At 35.5% G+C, this 24,916-nt stretch overlaps 1 long non-coding RNA gene across 1 annotated transcript in view; it reads right to left on the bottom strand.

Annotated features, from left to right (window-relative positions):
* The window catches only part of LOC111096049, a 114,590-nt gene that overhangs the window by 3,019 nt on the left and 86,655 nt on the right, over positions 1 to 24,916 (bottom strand). Inside the window, exon 6 of the long non-coding RNA XR_005360199.1 lies at positions 14,084 to 14,241. This is a non-coding gene — a long non-coding RNA (uncharacterized LOC111096049). The remainder of the gene's footprint in view (positions 1 to 14,083; positions 14,242 to 24,916) is intronic.

The raw sequence follows: 24,916 nt of genomic DNA on the forward strand, positions 1-24,916 counted from the left end.
AGCATATTCATAAAGTCATACAATTATCACTAACTACATAACATTTTCATCACCTCCCAAAGAAAGACTTCATATCCATTAGCAGACATCCCCATTCCCCCCAAGCCCCTGCATACACCACTTACTTTTCTGTCTCTGTGAATTTGCCTATCCTGGACAATTCATATAAAAGGAATAATAAAATATGTGGCTTTTTGTGATTGGTTTCTTTCACCTAGCATGTTTTCAAGGTTCATTCATGTTCTACTATGTATCAGTACTTCACTCCTTTTTATGGCTGAAAATTCTATTTTATTGACATATCACATTTTGTTTTATCTATTCACTGATGTACATGCAGGTTGTTTCCACCTTTTCAGCTATTATGAATCATGCTCCTATGAGCATACATGTACAAGCTTTTGTACCTATGTGTAACATATGTGTAAACATAGGTTTTCAGTTTTTCTTGGATAGATGTTTAGGAGTGGAACTGCTGAGTCACATGGTAACCCTATGTTTAACTTTTTCAGGAACTGCCAAGCTATATTCCAAAGCAGTGGCATTATTCTATATTCTATATTCTATATTCCAGCAATGTATAAGAAATTCAATTTCTCCATATACTCATCAACACTTGTTATTGTCCTTTTTTTAATTATATCCATGATAATGAAGATTAACTAGCATATCACTCTCATTATAATTTCATTTCCCTAATAACTAAAGATGTTAAACATTTTTCATGTAATTAGTGGCCATCTGTATGTCTTCTTTAGAGAAACGTCTAATCAATTTTTTTTACCCATTTTAGGTGGGTTATTTGTCTCTTTATTGTTGAGTCATAGGAACTCTTTATCTCAATATTCTAGTATATAGAATATATAATTTACCATTATTTTCATTGTGTGAGTTTTCATTTTCTTGATAGTGTCCTTTGAAGTACAAAAGTATTAAATTTTGATAAAATTCATCTGTTTTTCTTTACATATGTTTCAAAAAACATCACCCAATTCAACACTATGAAGATTTACATCTATGTTTTTACTTAAGTGTTGCTCTCAAACTCTAACTGCTTTGGCTAGAACCTCCAAGTATAATGTTGAATGGAAGTGGTGAAAACAGCATCCTTATCTTATTCCTGAACTTTGGAAGAAAAGCTTTCAAGTCTTTCTCCATTAAGTATGATGTTGGCTGTGGGTTTGCCCTTTAACATATTTATTTAATGGACTGTTTTCTAACCAAGTCTAAAGTATGTTATAGATTTCTTTACTACTTAAGACTTCTAGGCTTACAATAGTTTGGGCAGTTGCTACAGACTAAGAAGGTGGAACTTGAATGTTGTTAAACTACTAAGAGATTTATTTATTAGTCCTTATGCATTAAGATGCAGAATTTCCCAAAATATATTATATGGAAAGATATTAGTTAGTGGCATATAACCACCACTGCCTTTTCTGTTGGGCAAGCCAGAAATCTAGGTTTTCTTCTAACATTTTCTTCTCCTTTTCCACTCATAGCCAATCCATGTACAGGTCTTGTTTACTTTAATCTTCTGGATCGGCTAACTTTTCTCAACCTACACCATCACTACTACAACCCAACTTGCTATTATGTCTTACTTAGACACTGCCAGTCATACCTCAAAATCTTTCCCATGTTCCTTCTTGATCCCCTTCAGTCAGTGCTCTAACACGTAGCTAGAGTGGTCTTTCTGACGCACAACCTTCAATACACGTGATCTTTTTGTTCAAATCTTTTCCATGCTGTCTTGTCTGCTATGAGGATAAAGATCAAAATCCTAGGCAAACCCACAAACTCTCTCAAGTTTAACCCTGCCTGTCTTATTAATCTCCTTTAATTCTCCATACTCTAGCCTTACTGACCCCTTTTACTTCCTCAAGCTAAACAGGCTCATTCCCATCACAGAGCTTTTATATATCATGTTCTATCTGCTAGGAAAGTTCAATATACCAAGTGAAGTATACAGAAGTTCTACCAGCAACAAAATATGTACACAGAGACCTGAAATTCAATTGTTAGCTTTACTTCTTTTACTTCAATCATTCATATGAGAATGAAAATGGTATAAAGGATGACTTTCATAGATGATGTGTGTTTAACTTGGTACAGAAAAAGCTGGGGTCCATGAATTCCTAAAGCCTAAAATACTGCCATTATAGTTCCATTCCTTCAGTATAGGAATCTGAGATAAACTTTTTAAAATTCAAAAAGTATTATCATAAGTAGTCTTCAAAAATTTTATTATACTTTTTAACAGCTGTTAAAAAGTTATCTAAAAAGACATAGAAAGATAAACATAGGACAGAAAACTTTGGATGATGGGTAGAGGAAATAAATAATCCTAGTGGGGGAGCTAAAGAAAAATATCAACTGTTTCACTATTCCATCTAAAGACTCAGTTTTGGGTTGCTGTTTTTTTTTAAGATTTTATTTATTAAAATAATAAGATAGAGCACACACAGGGAGGAGAGGAAGAGGGAGAAGCAGACTCTCCACTGAGCAGGGAGCCTGATGCAGGTTCACTCTCAAGACCCCAGAATCATGACCTAAGTCATAAGCATAAGCTTAACTACTTAACTGACTAAGCCACCCAGGCATCCCTAAACACTGTCAATTTTAAAATATCTCGCAATTAGTGATTTTAAAGTATTCTATAGGATTGTCTTTTATTATTAAAAAAAAAGTGTTTTAGGTAGAATACACATTCTTTTCAAGTGCACATGGAAAAGTCACTGAGATAAACATGCTGGCTCATAAAATCAGTTTCAACGAATACCCAAAAACTGAAATAATACAGAGTATATTCTCTGAACAATTTAACAAAACACTCTAAAGACATAAGTATCTAGAATATCCCCCAAATATCTGCAATCTGAACCACACACTTTTGAATAACCAGGAGCAAAAGAAGAAATCATGCAATTAAAAAATAATAGAAGCACAACATATAAAAAAATCTAGGGATGTAGCCTAACCAGGGACTAAAGGGAAATTTTTAGCTTTAAATTCTTATATTTAAAAGAAGATGTAGGGACATCTAGGTATCTCAGTTAAGCACCCCACTCTTGGCTTTGGCTCAGGTCATGATCTCACAGCTATGAGATGGAGACCCAGGTCATGCCTCCACTCTTAGCAAAGAGTCTGCTTGGCATTGTTTCTCTTCCTCTCCCTCTGCCCCTCCCCACTACATGTGCATGCACATTCTCTTTCTAAAAAATAAAATAAATAAAATAAAATAAAATAAAATAATAAAATAAAATAATGGGGCACTTGGGTGGCTCAGTCAGTTAAGCATCTGCCTTTGGCACAGGTCATGATTTCAGGGTCATAGGATCACTTCGCTCCCACCCCCCTTCCATCAGACTCTGCTCAGTATGGAGTATGCTTCTCCTTCTCCCTCTGCCTCTCCCATCTGCTCTCTTGCTCTCCCAAATAAATAAAAATCTTTCTTAAAAAATTAAAAATAAATAAAAAATCTCCCAACAACCCAAAACTCCAGAGCCAGATGGCTTCACTGGCAAATTTTGCCAAATGTATAAAGAAGATATAACAGCAACCCTATACAATCTGTTTCAGAAAATGAAAGGAACACTTCCCACTTGTCTTATAAAGCCAACACAGAAGCCTAACAAAGATATATAAGAAAATTACAGATGGGTATCCCTCATGAATATAACAACAAAAATCTTTAAGAATATATTAGCAAAAGTGAATCAAGCAATATATTAAAATATATTTCATAACAAAGTAGAGTTTAACCCTAGAATGTGAGGTTGATTTAACATTTGAAAATCAATATACTACATTTACAGAATAAGGGGAAAAAAACAAATGATCATCTTAACAGATGAAAAAAATCATTTGACAATACCCTCCTTATGATAAATTCTCAACAAATTAAAAATTTTTTAAAAACTTTCTCAAGGGCAGCCCTGGTGGCTCAGCAGTTTAGCACTGCCTTCAGCCCAGGGCCTGACCCTGGAGACCCAGGATCAAGTCCTACGTCAGGCTCCCTGCATGAAGCCTGCTTCTCCCTCTGCCTGTGCCTCTGCCTCGCTCTCTCTCTGTATCTCTCATTAATAAATTTAAAAATTTTTTAAAAATAAACTTTCTCAAACTGCTGAAAGACATCTATAAAATCCATACCTATGATCATAACTAATGGTTAAATACTAATGCTTTTTCTCTAAGAACAGGAATAATGCAAGGATGTTCACTCTTATCAATTCTTTTCAAAACCATCCTGGAGGTTCTAGCCAGTGTCCTAAGAAAAAGAAAGCATAAAGATCAGAAAGTAAGGAATTAAAATAATAAATAATTAGTTTAAGAAATTTATAAAAATACAAATATGCAAATAACTATTTCTACCACCCAACTCCTAATGATAACCACTGTTAATATTTTGGTATTCTTTTCCTATGAATATATATGCTTTTTTCTCCAAAAGAGATGTGTTGTTGATTGCCTTCTCCACTTAATGATAGTGATCTCTTTTCCATGTCATTTAATATGCTTAATAGCATCGTTTTTCATTTTAAGTAGTATTCCACTGTATGAATGTTGAATGTTCTACTCACACTTTAATCAAATCCATGTGGTTAGACATTTATTTTTTTAATGATTTTTCCAGCTTTATTGAAGTATAATTGATAAATTACATATACTTTAAGTGTACAATGTAGCAAATTTCGATTATGTAGTACAATATTAACTATAGTCATCATGCCGTACATTAGATATCCAGAGTTTATTCTTCTTATTATAACTGAAGGCTTGTATACTTTGTGTTTTTTTTAATGTAAATTCAATTGGCCAACATATAGTACATCCTTAGTTTCAAATGTTTAGTTAGTCAAAATGCTTTCACTCTTAGTACACAATAACTAGATATTTATATATATATCCATGACTCTTTGAGCTAAATCCCTAGGAATAGAGTTTCTGGGTAATATTATAAGCACATTTTAAAATTTTGATTCTCATTGCCAGTTTCATGACCAAAAGTATATACCACTTTTTATGTCCAGAGAAATGCATGGACAGTTGATGTTTTATATGCTTTCTCCAAACCTTTTATCTGCCCCTTGATATCATCTCCAACTTCTATGCAGCATTCTCATCTCTCTTTCATTCAACCTACATGGCTTTGGTTGAAGGTAGCCCCACTACAGATCTATGAATGAAACATATAGCTCCAGCCTAAACTAAGCAATATAACTACCTGAATCCAGCTACTGGCTTAGAGATAGGCTCGTATCTCAAGTTGGGCCAATGAGATCTATAGAAAACTGAAGATTTCTATGAAACCAATGTCCTCTCCCTTCTCTCATTCACCCTGCAAGTAGATAAGGAAACAATCTCAGGAACTATTTATAATCTTAAATTGGCCTTAGGATGAAGCTGAAACTGTAGAAAGCAGAGAGTAGAGATGTAAAGAAACCAGGTTCTAAAAAAAAAAAAAAAGAAAAAAAGAAAGAAAGAAAGAAACCAGGTTCTAGATAATACTGTTGATTGCCTGAAATAAGCCAATCTTCTGAATTTCAAGCAATGAGAGCCAATAAATATCATTTATTAAGTTATTTGAATTAGGTTTTCTGTTACTTGCCACCAAATATAACCTAATAGAGGACAGTATCTGTATTATTCTTCATAATCCATGAAAATAATCTTTTAAATATATTGCTGGGGCACCTGGGTGGCTCAGTGGGATAAGCATCCAACTCCTGATTTCAGCTGAGGTCATGGTCTCAGGGTCGTGGGATCAAGCCCTGTGGGGAGGCTTGCTTAAGGTTCTCTCTCTCCCTCTCCTTTTGCCTCTCCCTATCCCTCAACCTGCTCACACTTGTGTGCATGAGCTATCTAAAAGAAAAAATACACACACACACACACACACATATATAAATATATATACATATACACATATTGATAGATTATTTTTTATTTGCACTTCTTTGACTACTAGTGAGGTTAAAATGTTTTCACAACTGTACTGGATGTGTTTCTTTGGTAAATCTTTTGTTAATATCTCTTTTTTTCTATTATTGTGCTTAAATTCTTGATTGTAAGAATTTAATATATAAAATATTAGCACTTTGGCACATGTATTAAAGCTGTTTTATGAGTTCATTGCTTGGCTTTGTTTTTACATGGACAAAGCTATCAATAATTTCCTTTAGAGTTTTATCCATTAGTAACAAGTTTAGAAAGTCTAATAACATTTTAATACTACATAAATAGTAAGTACATTTATTGGAAAGACAAATAATCACTGCTGAGCCTTGAAATAATAATAATATGGAAGTTAAAATGGAAGAAACATTTCCAATCTAGAAAAAAATACAAAGAGATTAAAGTCAAGAAAGAAAAGATCAAGATTTGAGGGAATAGGTATAAATCCAAGAGTTGAGAAATATGAACTCCAGAAGGAGAAAAGTAAAGCTATGGGAAAAGACAGTAACTGAGTAATATGAGAAAATATCCCTGAGCTAAAAGCCTACAGAGGGAAAAGACTCAAATAGTTCCAGGTAAAACTGATAAGAAATATATATTCAGGCATATCCTAAAGAATTTCTGAACTCAAAGGAATAAAAGGCAATATCCATTTTCAAGGTAGAAAACGCAAACAACAGATGAAAAGAATTTAGGCTGATATCAAACATTCATCTCCAACACTAGAACATAGATGATAATGGAGTAGCATTTTTAAGATTACTGAGAAGGAAAGAAATGAGCCCTAAAAATTCTGGAATCCAGCTAAAATAATCGAGAAAGACATTTGTAAAAATGCAGTGAGTAAGGGAAGATATCACTCCGTATGCCGCAAGATAAATTCTGATAATAAACTAGAATTAAGCACTAAGTTACCTTAACAAAATTTAAGAGTTGGGGCAGTGAGAATGGAAGAAGAATGAGAAGGAAGAAAACATCCTTTGTTATTCTCTGAGAATTAGGAACAAGGAGAAAGTAGAAGTGAAAGTGTTCCTAAGAATAAAATTCAATGGGAGAATAGTCTCTCTTCCAGACATGTTGTTCTAATATGAAAAGAATGATGATACTTGACATTTATGTTTAACATATACCACACACTGTTCTATGTGTATTAAATATGTTAAGTCACTAATCCTCACAAAAACTTGATGAATAAAATTAGAAGTAAATAACAAATGAAAAACTTTATATAATCATGGTGATTATGTCTTTTATCTTAAGAGATGGAAACTGTCAGTTATACATTAGAAAACAAATCTAGTCACACCATATTTAATATAAAGTTTTAAGAAAACAAACAGATGTGGACATATATTAAAGATTTGTGTTTACCTCTTTTCCATACTGCAATCTACAAAAAGCAATTTTTAAAAATTTAAAAATACACAAAAACCCTAACAAAGAGAATAGAAAGTAGTGACTAACAATCGGAGGACAAACATTATATGGTCTCACTCATATGGGGAATATAAAAAATAGTGAATGGGAATAAAGGGAAAAGGAGAGAAAATGAGTGGGAAACATCAGAGAGGGTGACAGAACATGAGAGACTCCTAACTCTGGGAAACAAACAAGGGGTAGTAGAAGGGGAGATGGGCAGGGGGATGGGGTGACAGGGTGACAGGCACTGAGGGGGGCACTTGACGGGATGAGCACTGGGTGTCATACTATATGCCAACATATAGTTGGCAAATTGAACTCCAATTAAAAAAAAATACAGAAAAAAAAAAGAAAGAAAGTAGTGACTAAGAAACAGTACGAAGTATTTGAGCCTTGAAATCTGTCAGACTGCTAAACTCAGTTGATCAGAAAATATTAAACATAGGCCAGCAGCCAAATAAGGTAATTTTTAGCTCCAGAACTCCAGTAGAGCACAGCAGAGGCATCAAGTAATTCTATAGACTGCAGTTCAAGTAACTTGAAACTATGTAGAAAGAAGAATTAGGATCCATACCCTAACTCGGCAGTCATGATTTAAAGCCCAATTCTACTATTTATCACCTGTGTAATCCTGGACAAATTCCTTAACCTCTCTGAGCTGTTTCTTCACCTGGAAAATGAATATGCTAGCAAAATCTACTTCAAATTAGCCCTTCTAATGGGAAGCCATTAGAACACAGCCTGCCACATCATAAATTCTAAAAGAAGATCAAGTATTAATAAGGGCTCCAGAAAGAGAAAATGGAGAGACATAAATAGTCAAAGTAATCTTTTTAAAAGTATCTGTAACTAAAGAAGTTGAGTTTCCAGATTAAATAGGTCTACCTGTCCCCAATACAATGAATGCAAGGACAATTCCTCCAAGGTACCTCATCTGTTTTAAAAAAGAAAAGAACTCAAAACTTTTGAAATGAAAAAGGGGGAAAAAAAGAGCATTCTAAAGATTAGAAGAAAAAAAATAAATAAAGATTAGAAGTCAGAACTGCATTTGATTTCTCAACAGCAACTCTGAAAGCCAATGTTTTTCCCTCAAAAAAAAAACCCAAGGAAAAATGAAATTCCAACTTAGAATTTTAGATCCAGCCAAGTAGTAGTAAAATGAGAGAGTAAAGACATTTACATATATGCAGTATCTCAAAAAAAAAAAAAAAAAACCCTACCTCCTATGCATTATTTCTCAGGAAGCTAGTAGAGTACGTGATAAACAAAACAGAGGGTTTAACACAATAAAGAGGAAGACTTAGAATACAGAAAATAGAAGATCCAACACAAAGAACTGGTGACAGGATCTCACAGAATGAAGCTGAGTTAAGTCCCAGGGCAATGGCTGTGCAACAGGTTTGAAAGGCAAGCAATGCACACTGGAACACAATGTTGGGCAGTTCCAGAAGGAATACCTAATCAAGAGAATAACACTGAGAGATCACCAGTTTTTAATCACAGCAACTTGACAAATAATGTAGGGCTGAATTAGTGATAGATATAGATATAGAAAAATAAAATAAAAAGAAATACAAAGCAATTACAAATCCAGGAAAACAAAAGGTTAATAAACAAGCAATAATACAAACAGCATACACACAAACACAAAGATTCAGCTATTCGTGATGTTTATGTAGTCATGATGATGAAGATTCTGATTATTTAATCAAATATGACATATCTATAATGACAGGACAGAAGGAAGAAAACTGTGTTTGCCTCGGAGGAGAGATGGTATAAATAATACTAAATCTCATCAATATTATCAGGAAGTCCATTGATATCTGAAACTGGGAAAAAAATCAGTTATAGTATTTTTAATTTTAAAATATGCAAGGAGAGGTGCTTGGTGGCTCAGTTAAACATCTGACTTCATTTCAGCTCGGGTCATGATCTCAGTTCATGAGATCAAGTACCACAATGGGCTCCACACTGGGCATGGAGTCTGCTTAAGATTCTCTCTCTCCCTCCTCCGCTCCCTACTTGCACTCTCTCAATATATATATATATATATATATATATATATATATATATATATATATATATATATAACATACATATACACACACACACACATATATATATGAGGAAACAACAAAAAAATATACAATTTTTTAAGTAGTTGCCACTAAGGAAAAGGCCTCAAGACTGAAGATATCTATAATAATATGTATTATAGGCTTTGCAACATTATGTAATATTGTATAATAAATATTGTGTATTAAATACAATATTGTATGTAAATATTGTGTATTAAAATAAACTGCAAATTTAAAACAATAAACCAAATGAAAGGATAGTTAAAAATATTTCAGGCAGACAGAAAAGAGTAGCAACATTAATAGCAAAAATGATGAAAAAAATTAGATATAAAATTAAAAATCCAGAATTATATGATAAAAGGTAGAATTTTCAAGATGAATTTCCAAGATGAAATTCATAAACCTGTTTGCACCAAACATACCAGAGCTAAATATATGAAGAAAATGAAAATGTGATTTTAAAATGCAAAAGTGATTATAATCCAATTATAGGGATTTCCCAAGCAAGACAGATAGCAGGAACCAGACTGTGCTGCCAGCAACAAGTAGGTAACAGTCAAAAATATATGAAAAATAGTTTTTAAGACACTGGATATTAGGCAGTGGAAAACACTGATCCCTTAAAGATGCAAAACAAGTAAGATGAACCCAAAGATTGTCCCGGCTTACTCCTTTGAGACAGTTTCTAGGTCATTGTGCAAGTAGAGGGAAAAAACACTGAGGCAGAACTCAGCGAACTTTCAGATTTGAGGAAATATGAAATCCCAAATGCAGTGAAAATATATTTGAAAACAAAGGCAAATAAAGAGTTTTTCAGATATACAAAAGCTGGAAATATTCATCACCAGCAGACCTGCTGAAATGTTAAAAGAAGCCCTTCAAACAAAAGGAAAATGACACCAGATAGAAATATGGATTTGTATAAAGGAATTAAGATAACCAGAAATAGGGGCACCTGGGTGATTCAGTTGGTTAAGTGTCTGACTCTCAATTTCAGCTCAGGTCATGACCTCAAGGTTGTGAGATCAAGCCCTACATCAGGCTCCACACTGGGGGTAAAGCCTGCTTAGGATTCTCTCCCTCTGCCCTTCCCCCTACTGCATTCTCTCAAAAATAGGCAAATCTTTAAAAAAAAAAAAAAAAAAAAAAGATAACCAGAAATAAAAACAACACAAATAATACATAGCTTTTTTATTATTTAAATCTGTTTTAAAAATACTTGACTGTTTTGGGATGTGTGGGTGGCTCAATTAGTTAAGCATCTGCCTTCAGCTCAAGTCATGATCCAGAGTCCTGGGATGGTGCCCTACATTAAGCTCCCTGCTCAGCAGGGAGCCTGCTTCTCCCTCTCCCTCTGCCATTCCCCCTCTTCTCGCTCTGTCAAATAAATAAATAAAATATTTTAAAAGTTAATTAATTAATTAATTTAAAAAAATAAAAGATATTTGACTGTTTCACCAAAACGAATACAATGTAATGTGGTATTTGTAACTTATGTAAAATATGTGACAATAGTAATATAAATGTCAGGAAGGAAGGAATATAAGTGTGTTATTCTAAGGTTTTGTTTTTACTAATGATAAAATGGTATATCACTTAAAAGTAAGCTGTGATAAGTTAAATATGCATACTGTATACCTGAACAAAACTAAAAAAAAAAAATAAATGAAGAGTTACAACTAGTGAACTAAAAAATGAGATAAATTAAAATCATAGGGGTGCCTGGATGGCACTGTCAGTTGGGCAACTGACTCTTGGTTTCAGCTCAGGTTGTGGTCTTAGAGTCTTGAGACTGCCCAGCGCAGTCGGCTTGGAGTTTCTCTCTCCTTCTGCCCCTCTCCACAGTGCTCTCCCTCTCTCTCTTTCTCAAATAAATAAGTAAATGTTGTTTTCTTTTTAAAACAAAATCATAAAAAGATCCAGTTGGTCCAAAAGGAAAAAAGGGGAAAAAGGTGACAATCGGACAAATATATTAAATATAAATGGTCTAAATATCCTAACTAAAAGGCAAAGATTGTCAGATTGTATATAAAAGCAAGATTTAACTATATTTTGCCTACAGAAAATATAAATTTTAAATATAAATCACAGGGCAGCCCCAGTGGCTCAGTGATTTAGCGCCACCTTCAGCCCAGGGCCTGAATCTGGAGACCTGGGATTGAGTCCCATGTCAGGTTTCCTGCATGGAGCCTGCTTCTCCCTCTGCCTGTGTCTCTGCCTCTGTGTGTGTATGTCTCCTTGAATAAATAAATAAATAAATAAATAAATAAATAAATAAATAAATAAATAAATAAATAAATAAATAAAAATCACATATGGGCTAAAAATAAAAGGATGGGAAAAGATAACCATGCTAACACTAATCAAAAGAAACCTAGAGTGGTGATACTATTCACGTTTATTAGATTTCAGAGTAAACCTATCACAGCTACATGGGGATCAATTTATTAAGACATAAGTCATCTTAAGAATACATTCACCAAATCATACACCCTGAAAGTACATAAAGCAATATGATAGAACTCCAAGAAGTAATAGGGAAATCCACAACTATAGTTAGAAATCTCAATACCCACCTCTTAATAAATAATAAAACTTATAAACAGAAAATCAGTAAGGATACATAAGATTTAAACCACATAATCAAACAATATGTACTAGTTGATTCTTTCAACAACAGAATACACATTCTTTTCAGGTGCACATAAAACATTTACCAACATACATTATATTTTGCAGCATTAATCAAATACCAAATTTAAAAGGACTCAAGTCAAACAAAATACATTCTATGATGACAATGAAAAGATATTAAAAGGAACATAGGGAAAAAAGGATGGTAGGAGTTAGCTGTAACATCAAGTTCTATGGGGATCCCTGGGTGGCTGAGCAGTTTAGCGCCTGCCTTTGGCCCGGGGCACGATCCTCGAGTCCCGGGATCGAGTCCCACGTCAGACTCCCTGTGTGGAGCCTGCTTCTCCCTCTGCCTGTATCTCTGCCTCTCTCTCTCTCTATGTCTATCATAAATGGATAAATAAAATCTTAAAAAAAAAATCAAGTTCTATGTAACCTAACCTGACATATGCCTCAATGTAAGTTAGAAATGAGTGCTGTGTAGTGCTCTATCTGGTACATGCACTATATCTTTATGTTTCCCTCCCTCATTCATAAAGACCGTTCTTGTCCACAGTACCCTGACACTTCAAGGTTATCACTGGGTTCTCCTCAGGGTCTACTCCTCTTAGGAAAGGAAAACATTTCTTTTACATGCTGGTTGGTTCTCCTCATAATTCTACCTTGTCTGAATATTTTGCAAGTATCTCTCCTAGTTTCTGAATGTTGTTAACACTGTATCTTATTTTTTAACACTGGCATACCTTTTTCTCTCATTTTACATTCCTTTTGGTCATTTAAATGGGAATTTAGATGGTATAGTGACATGCATATGCTCAAATCACTTCCTTTAATCATAATCCACATGTCTCTTCTAATTTATCTTTTTTTATTTCAAAGCATCCCATAAAACTTCATGGGATGCCTGGCTGGCTCAGTCACTGGAGCATGTGAATCTTGATCTTGGAGTTGTGAGTTCGAGTCTCATGTTGGGTGTAGAGATTAAAAATAAAATCTTTTAGAAAAATTTAAAAAATATAAAACATCACAAAATTTCCTTAGTCAATGAAACTGTACAATTTTTCCTCTGGATACTTACTTTCAAACGTCTAAAGTAAAAGGTCTTCCCAATTATGTAAATCAGGAAAAAATATAGCCATAGAGTTAATAAACATATTCTTCCTGCATTGCCTTAATAAAAATGCAAGTGAAGCATTTTCAGAAGCTCAAGTTAAACAGTGAGACTTGAGGAAAAGGAGGGAGAAGGATGAAATTAGTGACAGACCAAATAGCTGAAGTCCTTGTTCAATCACAGCCTTAAATGTGTGCAAGCATACACACACACACACACACACACACATCCCACTTCTTTATTAAAATGCATAAAGCAGCCAGAAGCAGGAGCACCAATAAATTCTTCTGTATAAGCAGAATTTTTTAATGGCTCCCTGAACACTAATAACCACTGCTCTCTTATGTGTACTTGACTCTGTTTAACCTTTTTCTGGTGCTTTTTAACTTCTCCAAGTCAGGTACTAATATGGAACTAATGTGGGCTTTATTTTCCCTATAGGAATAGCAAAAAGAGCAGTGCACATTATCGTAATCACACAAGTCCTTCTAGTAACGGTAGGACTTTAGATCAAAGCTTATGCATTATAGCCCAGGAAAAGAATTTAATAACAACTGCAAGGCTAAGCAATCTTGTTTTTAAACATCAGATATTTCATTGACTCTCAGTCATGGAAAAAAACACTCCTGACTAGCCAGTGACCCAGTAGGAGGGATAATGGACATCTTTTCTGTCTTGGTTAAGTTGCTGTTGACCTCAGCAGCAAAGATATCCATGCAATGGCTGACCATCACAGCCTGACATTGATGAAGGATGGCTAGAAATATGAACCCTTTTTATCTTGGAAAGATGAATTTTTGAGATAGCTCTCACTGCTGGAAATAACAATTTAAGTGAGAGGGATAGGGACAATGTCGTGTTTCTGTTCATATCAATCACATACCTCAATATTCCAGGTTCCTTATGAGTTGCTAACTTGAAATGTATTAAAACATATCCCAGACTCAGCATTTCTGCCTGATTCATCTTCATTTAAGTTTTTTTTCTCCAGTTTTTTGGATTTTTTTAATGATTTTTGTCTCACAGGATACCTTGGAGATGCTTAAGAAAAAAGAAAAAAGAAACATGTTCATTGTAGAAATGAACAAGATGCATCAAGATTCTTTTGCCTCCTGACTTTTAGCTGCTGGATACTTTTCAATTCTTTTATTTTTCTAATACAGAGGTCACTCCAGTATCCTGACACTATAGTAGTTGTTTTCCAGCTGCATTAATCCATTTCCTGCTGAGCTTCTGCAAAAAGAGGAATTCATTTGATACCAGCAGGGAAAGACAAGGGAAAAATTAAGGGAGAATGAGTAAATAAATAATTTAAGCAAAAAAGAATAGCAAGAAGAAAGTAAGTGACTATCTGCTGGTGTGCATGTATATATAAACAAAACATGAGTAAAAGTGGGTAGGAAGAGGGGGCCTAGAAACCAAAACATACTCCTTTAAAACACAAAAACAAAAACAAAATGAGAATCTGTTGGTGTCTAATAAAATGTAGTCCCCTTAAGGTTTTTATCTGGGTCCAATTTAAATACCATCTTGAAATAAGAACCGAGTTCATCACTTGTCTCAGCTGAATAAAAACATGACTACCAAAGAGTTCATAGAAATAAAATTAGTTGCTTCCAGGGTTAGCCCAGTATTTTCATCAAAGCTGTAGTCAGATATGTAGCTAAGCCAACATAGTTGCAAATCATTGCTCTGACACCATATATATGTTTGCCATACTTGGCAATGCATTATGTTTGCATTCGTAATTATTTTCAGACACAGGATCACATATGCACATAAACCTGGATAATAGCTACCTCTTATCCAAAGTCAACTGGGAACACTGAAATACCCTCAAAAATACCTATCTATAGAAAGAAGAAATTGAGACACATTTCCTACTGTTTTATTAATTACAGGAGAATTAAAATGACTAGAATAATCAAATACACCTGGTAAATAAATTCTGAAATACTCCTACAGCACTTTTGAAAATATAGTCCTAAAGAGATCATTTACATGATACCCAAGAAAACGTGTAACCACAACACTGATAAGAAGCTAATTAAAAAGATGCAAATTTCTAGCTAATTGGCCAAATGATTTTAACTTATATATCATATTTCCTTTCATTATATTTATATAATAAAAGTTTGTATCAAACCAACATATTTTATAATTTCCCTCTCATCTCCAAATATAATAACTAGTAACTATCAAAATTGGTGAATCACTTTCTATGAGCTTTCCTTTTATCCCCTCTCTAAAAGTTAATTAAGAAATATCAGTTATGCAAAAAGTATATAAATTGGTTGCTTATAACTGAATTGAGAGTGACCATTATAGTTCCAGGTCAACTTTAATTAGGAAAATTATAACATTTAGCTAGGATGATGGCCACATTTCTGAGATCATATCTATGTGCAATGCACTGGTTTCACTATGATTTTATTACCCCCAATTTATAGACAAAGAAACTGAGGCTTAGAGAGATTAATTGCTTTAAGTTACATTGCCAATAGCCAAACTTAAATGGAAGCCAGTCTTATTTCAGAGATAATCCTTTCCTCCACTATACTTATTGCCTTCCTACTACTGACACGTCCTAAGCCAAAATACAGAAGTATAGGATTCCTATTCACATATGTTCTGATATTTATATAAAACTGCATATCTTGGGCAGCCTGGGTGTCTCAGCGGTTTAGCGCTGCCTTCATCCCAGGGCATGATCCTGAAGATCCAGGATCGAGTCCCACGTCAGGCTCCTGCATGGAGCCTGCTTCTCTCTCTGCCTGTGTCTCTGCCTCTCTTTCTCTCTGTGTCTCTCATGAATAAATAAATAAATAATTTTTTAAAAACCAGCATATCTTTCTGTGTATCTTGAAGTCAGCTTCTGCTCAATCTCAACAGTCAATGCTTTACAAGTTCTAAAGAACCCTGTTTCTGGTTTGACCACAAATACCACCAAGAATTGGAATTTTTACTAACATGTTGTACCTGCAACATAAGCATGGCTAATATCATCTTCAACAACAAAGAACAGTAGCAAGAAATCTAAGTCATTTTATTTAAAATTTTTAAAAAATGTTTCTACGATAGCTGTGTAAATTTTTCAAAATATAAAACTCTCTCAACTCCTGCTATGGCAATTCCGCATTCCTTCTTAAGTGGCCAGCTTTCACAAAGGGCAGACGGGGTTTCCAGCTCCACAATGTAATAACAGTGACAATAATACCTTGCATTTCTATAGTGCCTTTTCTCCAAGGAGCTCCAAGTTATTGGATTAGCTTCACCAGTTTCCCTTGCCAACACACTTCCAAGTATAATATTACCTTTTATTACTGTGCATTGTAAGGAGAGAAAAAAGTATTTCAAGTGCAAATAGTATGCTAAAGAAACAACAAATATAGATTATCCCTTAAAGCAAACACATTTTGAGAAAAATGTACATATGTTAACACATTATTCAAGCACATTATTAGGAAAGTTCTTGATTTCTTTTCACCTTTAGCTCAATTATATTTCCATAGCTAATGGTTACCAGTAAAGTTTTAACTATTTGAATGTTTGGTTAATGCATAAGGAGATAATCAAGTTGGCATTTTTGTACCTACTTTATTGTGGAACAGAGTATCGTAAAATATTTCTGAATGTGGACAAGCTTTTTTCTCTTAATTAGATGCATCTTAAAAAATATTCTGGGGGCACCTGGGTGGCTCAGTCTGTTGAGTAGCCAACTCTTGATCTCAGTTCTGGTCATGATCTCAGTGTCCTGAGATCAACATCCATGTCATGGTCTGTGCCCAGCAGGGAGTCTGCTTCAGAATTCTTTCTCTCCCTCACCCTCTGCCCCCTCCCCTGCCCACACTCTCACTCTCTAAAATAAATAAATCTTAAAGTAAAAATAGTTTGTGAAAAGAGAAAAAACAAGTATCTATAAATCCTGAGGCAGCTGTTTTCCTGCAGAAATCCAAGAATATAACCTGTGAACTTAATTTTAAGCAAACTTATAATTAAGTTACATATCATTAAGTTTGCTTCCACCACAAGCATTCCCTTGTCATACTGAAATACTTAAATGCCTTAAGTTGCCTGCACAGAGCTGATTGAAACACAATAACTAAAAAAAAGAAACACAATAACTAAATAACTTTCACTCTCATAAGCAAAGAATCAACCAAAACACATTTTTTTTTACTTCTTAGAAAATATTGCAATTATGTGAACAATATGATGCTGACTGATCCACATGAGTTCTTTCTTTCCTTCCAGAAATATTCATGCAAGTAAGGATCTAGACAGCCAGATGTGGAGTATTTACTTTTGTGATCTCATTGTTTATGACAGTCAAGTCAAACAGAAACTTTTCTGTGAATCAACCTCAGTTTCCCAGTCACTGTATGAATGCTCCTGTGGACATTTGTTGTAAATAGTTTGACCACATTTGTCACGTGTCTGGAACTCACTTCAGAGGCAAAATGGGGATATGCAGCATATGGGCTTAGAATTCACAAAAAGTTCTCTCGTGAGGGGAAAGATTAGAATTACATGATCACAGCAGAGGAAGTTGTTAACTCAGCAATTCCAGACAGAGTGTCCTGCCAAGCACCAGACGGTGAATTGGGAGAGATGGAACAGAGTAAGAAATTAAAACATGACACCAGAAAGTCACAAATAAAAATGACAGTGACAAAGTGAATGAAAGTTAAAACAATGACGAGATAAATTATATACACATAGTTTGGTATGTCTATAAAAAAAGGTAGTACCTGGTAAGAACCTATAGTTAGAGTTAATCACAGTATTTCATTTCTTTCCCATAAAAAGAAATTTCAAAGACAAACTGATTTTATAGATATTTTTAAAACCCAAATATTTGCAATTTTTTAGGGTCCTACTATGTGCCTACTAGTGTACTGGTATCTAAATAAATATTAAGGAGAAATAATTAATTTAAAATCACCTCAAATTTCATCCTACTAATAGAAGTAAATAACAATGACTGTTCTATATAGCTAAACTTCCTTGTGACAACCAGTAGAATGTCAGCTTCATTAAATCCTACTGCAAAGTACAAATACTAGCTACATATATAAAATATGGGAAACTTAGCACAATGCCACAATACAGCTTTTCTTCTTTCTTTTGAAAACGTTATTAATGCTTACCAAGAGGAACAATAGATCTCCTGGATGTAATGGCATAACCAGTGAGTAGAGTACTAGCCAGAGGGAAGTTTTTCTTCAGTACCCAGCACACCAAAGAAAACCCATTTCTCAAAAGGGTGATTATTATCATCATCTTAAAAAGCTCTCTATTCTCTACCTGACAATAACATTATGACCAGTTGGAGGGTGATTTTTGGAGGTAGGTTGTTTCCAAAGGTGCTTGCAACCCACCTTTCGCAGTAAGACCTTGCTACTTTCTCCTGAAGAGGTAGAGTTTATTTCCCTCATTCGAAATCTGGACTGGCCCTGTGACCTACTTTGATCATGGAATCAATCCAGATGTAGTTGAAGTGACAATGTACAACATTATAAGTGGGGCCTTGAGAGACCTATAGCTATTGTCTGACATTCGGATGCCATGTGGAACCAGCTGTCATGCTGTGAGTCAAGTGCACAAAGTTCAACCCATTCTTGGAATGTGCTCTCCCTACATTATTTTTTGCTAGAGATAGTGTTAAGTAACTAGGGCCACTTGAAATCCTGAAGCAATAAGCTTTAATGCCTAAAGTAATTCTTCTTAAATAAGAAATACACCAATACTCTTAAACTCCCCAAAGGATATCCATACCAAGAACCCTAACATCTTTCTATTGGGGATGGAGGCAGGAAAAAGTCCTCTGAGCTTATAAAATCTGGGTTTGAATCCCAACTCCCCCACATTATTTGGATTTCTATTTTCTTACCTCTAATTTTTCTAGTTTGTTCTAAATTCTCATTAGAACACTGATTATGAGAATTCAAGGAGGTAATATGTGGGAAAAGGCTTATCAATGGTTAAGAATTATGCAAAAGTTTTGAAAGCCATTCTTTACATAGTAACATTTTAATCCCATACACAATAGCTCTGGGTTGCTGCATGAATTTGGGTTCTGACTTTCCCAGTCCAAGTACAGGAGACTTAGCAGGCACTTGCCCTTGTGAGTTCATTCAACAAATTCGGCATTGATGATTTAGGTGGGCACTGCCTTGGCACAGAAATGCAGTATGAACAAAATGAAATCTAGGCTCTTTTAGAACTTCCATTTGCATGAACAGAGACATATTACACTAGTAAATGCTAAGAAAAGAATAAACAAATCTAGGTTAAAAGACAGACAGGAACCAAGAGGGGAAGGAACTCTTTTAGGGAAGGCCTGTCTGATAAGGTAAATTTGTGTGGAGACTTGAATGAAGAGAGTAAATCAAGCACATATGTGCAAAAAAGATATTCCAAATTGTGGGAACTGCCAGGGCAAAAGCCCTGAGGAGGTATCAAGCTCACTGTGTGTCTATGACCAGCGAGGGCCAGTGTAGCTGGGGTAGAGGCAGTGAGAAGAGTAGTAAGAGATTACAGCAAAGAGCCACAGAAGTCCAGATCAGGTGAGGTCTAGTACGTGGTGACAACAACTTTACATTTATTCCAAGGGAGAAGAGACAGCAAAAGAGGTTTTGAACAGAGGAAAAGCATGGCCTAACCCACCTTTTTAAGAGATAATTTTGCCTGAGTAGAGAATACATTGTGGAAGGCAAGCAGTAGCCTATATAGAAAGCTTTTGCACAGTCCTGCAGCTTGGACTTAGGCTATAGCTGTCATAGGGCTAGAAGGGGCTGGATCCTGCATCCATTTAAAAATCAGAACCAGTGGATTTAGAGTGGAGATAGTGGGTGGGGGGGGGGGGAAATAGGAGTCAAGAAAGACATGGATTATACTGTTTCAAAAAAAGGGGGGGAGTGAATAATTTTATGGTTAGTTTTGCTGAAAGATAACCAAAAAATTAGTCACTTTTAGTACCATGTTTTCCCTGTCCTGGCAAAAAAAAAAAAAAAAAAGAAAAAAGTAAATGTCAGTAATTTCTTTACAAATTATTTAATTGTCATATAAATGTATTGATTTGGGGAAATATTATGAGATGCATAAAAGCAACTCAAATTCTATTTTCTTTAGTTAAAACTTTATAACCAGGCACAGCTGCAGACTGCCCAGGCATAATTATAGCTCCACCTGGCAGGCAGGCCCCTTGGTTTGAAGCATAGCATTTCATTCATAAAATGAAAGAATGTGTGAAATTGTATTTTAAACAGTTGAAATGGAAGGAGACTCATACAATGCAGGCTCTCTAGGCTAGTCCACAACCTAGTATGTTGAAATGTCATGTGAACATCACCCATCGCACTTACCATCTTAACAGGAGTGAAGCTGGCCCTACCATGGGGTGTTCAGGTAATACACTAAGTCTTCTTAATACAGACACTCATAAGTTCCTAGCATTCCAGAAAAGGAAAAGGTACAACCCACAGGCATCCTTATTGCACCCACATTCTACACAAATGTCTTTGTTTTCTTGAGACTACCAGGCCACCAAGAAAGTATTAAAAGAAAATGTGTACACACTTTAGGACAGGGCCCTGGGGTATGAGCATTCCCTCCAAGGGCCAAGGCTTTATCCAGCCAGGCCATGGCTAGTGCAGCCCAGACACCCTGGTTCCCAATGTAGACAATGATGCTGCACCTTGCCATGTCCACAGAGGTCAAACTTCTCCCACTGGCTCGCCAGAGCAAACCATGCCTCTTTAAAGAGAAAAGCAGCAAAAAGAATTAAAAAAAAAAAATCCCTGACTACAGCAGAGATCTTAGCTTAGGTCTGAGAGTCTAACCTTCTGGCATAGGATTTTTGGCAAGCTGTTTTCAGTGCATGGGAGAAATGTCCTGGGGGTTCTGTGACAGCATGTAGGCTGATTAGGAGGCTGTAGCATGCTTTCCCAAATCACACCTACTCAGTGTTAAAGAGCATCCTGTAGTCAGGTAGCCAGAGTAAGTAGTATTGGGCGAGGCCCTTGACCAGGGCAGAGTGATCTGTGTGCAAAAGGTACTAGGTCTGTGTCACTCCCCTCCACCCACAGTTGCCTGTCCTCCCACTCAGGCCATCGCAGTCTTTCCCTAGAGCTGCTCTAGTCTCCCAAAAATCTGCTTGTTACTTTTACTGTGTAAATAAAGCTTCCCAATTCAGTATCTCCTTACCCCAAAACAAAACAATGTACAACTGAAGATAATTATACTGATCACTATCCAATTTCTTATTTGCTCAACTGTTTATATTTCACCATATTATTAATTTCTTGCATATACTAACTAGCACTACAATTCCCAAAGCATGACATTTTCAACTTCTCCCGGAGCTACAAACAAAATCCAAATACTTTTTTATGAAAGTAAAAATCTGTTTGCTCTTTGTACCATCTAATCTTTGATAAAAAGAAAATTAAATCTTATATTGTTTCAACTTAACTATCTTACAAATGAGAATCAGATTTTCTACCTAGACTCCATTATTACATACTAAATAACAATGCTTCAAAAAAACTAAAGTATGTTTTCAGAAATGAAATAATTGAGGTGCCTGGTGGCTCAGTCAATTAAGTGTCTGTCTCCCACTCAGGCCCTGATCCCAGGATCTTGGGATCAAGTCCCACATAGGGCTCCCTGCTCAGTAGGGAACCTGCTTCTCCCTCTCCCTCTACCTGCCACTCCCCTTGCTGTGCTCTCACTCTAGCTCTCTGTCAAATAAAAATTTTTTAAAATTTAAATAATTATCAAACCACCATAATAGTACTTGTTTTTTAACATAGCCCCCTTAAAAACGTACAGATAAGTAAATGAAAGTAAGGTTTTAAGTAACAATTTAAGAAGTTATTATCTCCATAGAATTCTTTTCAAATGCTCATATAACATTTTTAATTAATCCAATGGTAAAATATTCTAAAAAATTATACAGCTACATTTTGTGGTTGCAAAGAAATGAAAAAAATTAACAAAACAAAGCCAAAAACTAACCACTTAGTAATTCTTAAATACTTTCTAAATAACTCAACATCTAAGAATAAAATCATAGACCACTAAGAAATTAACAATGATTCCCACTAGAAAGAACCTGAACTTCCTAGATGACAGATTCCAGATCTAAGACAGGAATTGTACAAGGTAAGCCTGGAATCTTGAGGAACATCTTGTTCCTCAAAACAAGAAAGATATCAAAAACTACAAGTATCACATGAACAGGACCTAGGAACCAACACAAATTCCCAGTGGCCTAGGATGGTGAGATAGTATGAACACTGAAAACTAATGACTACAGTGGATTAAAACATATCAAATATAATAAGATCTATGCACTTGTAGTAATACTTTAGAAGTTGTCATTCCAGAGGTTGTACAGCATCAATCCATTCTGAAAAATGGTAAGTAAAAGACTCAATTTATCCTACCCTTCTCTATAAAATCTATGTCAGGATAAACATTCAGTTGACATTAACAAATATTAGAATTGAAACCACTCTGTAACCCTTAATGAAATAATGTATCAGGAGAATGATCATGGATGGCTGTTGGAACCATTAGGTACAACAGAAAAGGAACCTTATAATGGATGGATCAGACTTGAAAACACTTGTGCTCAGTCATCAACCTTAATATCACAAGACAAACGATCAGACATTATGGGTCTCTTGACATTGTGTAATAGGAAGTGCACAGCTCCACCTATGAGAAATTCTTGCCAAAATCATTAAACCCAAACCTAAATCTGGTCAAGCCTTTAGTTGTAACCATTAGTTTATAGGAAATAGATGAACATGTGAAATGACACCATGAGAATAAAAATTAGCCAATTTTGGGAACATGGGTAGCTCAGATGGTTGAACATCTGACTCTTGGTTTTGGCTCAGGTCATGATCTCAGGGTTGTGGGACTGAGAGCCCCATGTCAGGCTTCACACACAGTGGGGAGTCTGCCAGAAGATTCTCTCTCTCCGCTCCCCCCCCTACCAAATCTTTCTCTCTAAAATAAATAAATCCTTTTTAAAAACTCAGCCAATTCTAAAGAACAAATGCCCATTTCTTTATCAAAAAGTAAAAACAGAACAGGAGAAGGAGAAAGGACTCATACAGACTGAGACACATATCAACCAAATGCCATGTATGGGTCTTACTTGGCTGCAGATTCAAACAAATCAAGTGTTAAAAGATATTCACAAGATAAGTGCAGAAAATTTAAACACTATCAAATTATATAAAGAATGTGTTACTCTTTTATTTAGAGATAATGTCATTTATTTAAGAGTCTAAATGGGAAAAAAAAAAAAAAGTCCAAATGGGAAGCTTAGTCAGGTAAGCATCCAACTCTTGATGTTGGCTGAGGTCATGATCTTGGTGTTATGAGACTGAGCCCATATCAAGCTCCATGCTGGGCATGGAGCCCACCTGAGATTCTCTCTCCTTCTGCCTCTCCCCTCCTTTAAAAAAAAAAAGAGAGAGAGAGAGAGAGAGAGACAGAGAGTCCTAATCTGTTACAAACACAAAAGAAATGTGTATAGTATTATGTCTGGCTTTGCTTTAAAATAAATCAGAAGGTTGGGGATATATAGTATGGATAAATAAAATTAGCCATATTTGCTGAAACTGGTGGTATAAAACTAAGGACTTTATTATTTTAGTCTATTTTTGTGCATGATTAAAATTTTTCATAATAAGAAGTTCTTTAAAGGAAATGAATGACAGTAAGAAAGCATATACCAAATGTAAAATGAGGAGGGGTAACTGGGTGGTACAGTTGGTTGAGCATGGGAAGCTTGGTTTTGGCTCTGGTCATGATCTCAGCATCATGAGATCAAGCCCCATCTTGGACTCCATGCTCAGCACAGACTCTGCTTAGGACTCCCTCTCCCCTTCCCCCACTCAAATCATAAAAATAAATCTTTAAAAAAATGCGAAATGAAGAGTGACATCAGGATCATAACATAAAACTTCCCTTGTTTTGTATCCCCTCCCCAATAATGTGATTCAGCATCTATCCATGGATAAAAGTGCTTTGTGGGAGCTACAGGATCCAGCACCATATAGCCAGGTACTCAAGGGAAGTCTCATCCACCCATGCACCAGGTAATAGGCATATAGACCTCAGTCCTGGCTATGGGTCTGCATGGTCTGTGAACCAGCTACAGCCCCTCTTGGCCATGATCTGGAGCCCCTGGAAAACATTGTCTTAGACAATCACCCATGGACAAGAGAGCCTTTGTATAAGTTCAGGTTCCCAAAGAAGAAGTCTAGTACACCATTGGAAACAAAAAATATATATTAGTTTGGATGCATTAGAGAAGGTAAGAACAGTTGACTTTACCTGTACTACCCCTCTCACAAGGCAGCACAGCAATAAGAGATCTTCTTGGCCTCTGAATTCTCTCACTGTAGAAAGTGAAAGTATGCAAGTGAGCACCCAGCTTCCCCAGCTGTGTGGAACCCTGCCAAAAAGACTCATTTCTCTTTCTCCATCCAAAATACCAAATTATGAGCTGCATGACTAGGAGGCAAAATAAGGCTGGAAGAGCATGACAGGATGCTCATAAAGCAATAAAGGGACATGAATCCCATTAACTGCACTGTGAATTCCCTCAAGAAGCCTACCCATGATCCCCTGGGAAAGCATTACCTGTGGATCCCCTCTAAGTGGCCCATAGGCACTGCCAACACTCAGT

Source organism: Canis lupus, chromosome 5 (assembly GCF_011100685.1).
Source record: "Canis lupus familiaris isolate Mischka breed German Shepherd chromosome 5, alternate assembly UU_Cfam_GSD_1.0, whole genome shotgun sequence".
Taxonomy (NCBI): domain Eukaryota; kingdom Metazoa; phylum Chordata; class Mammalia; order Carnivora; family Canidae; genus Canis; species Canis lupus.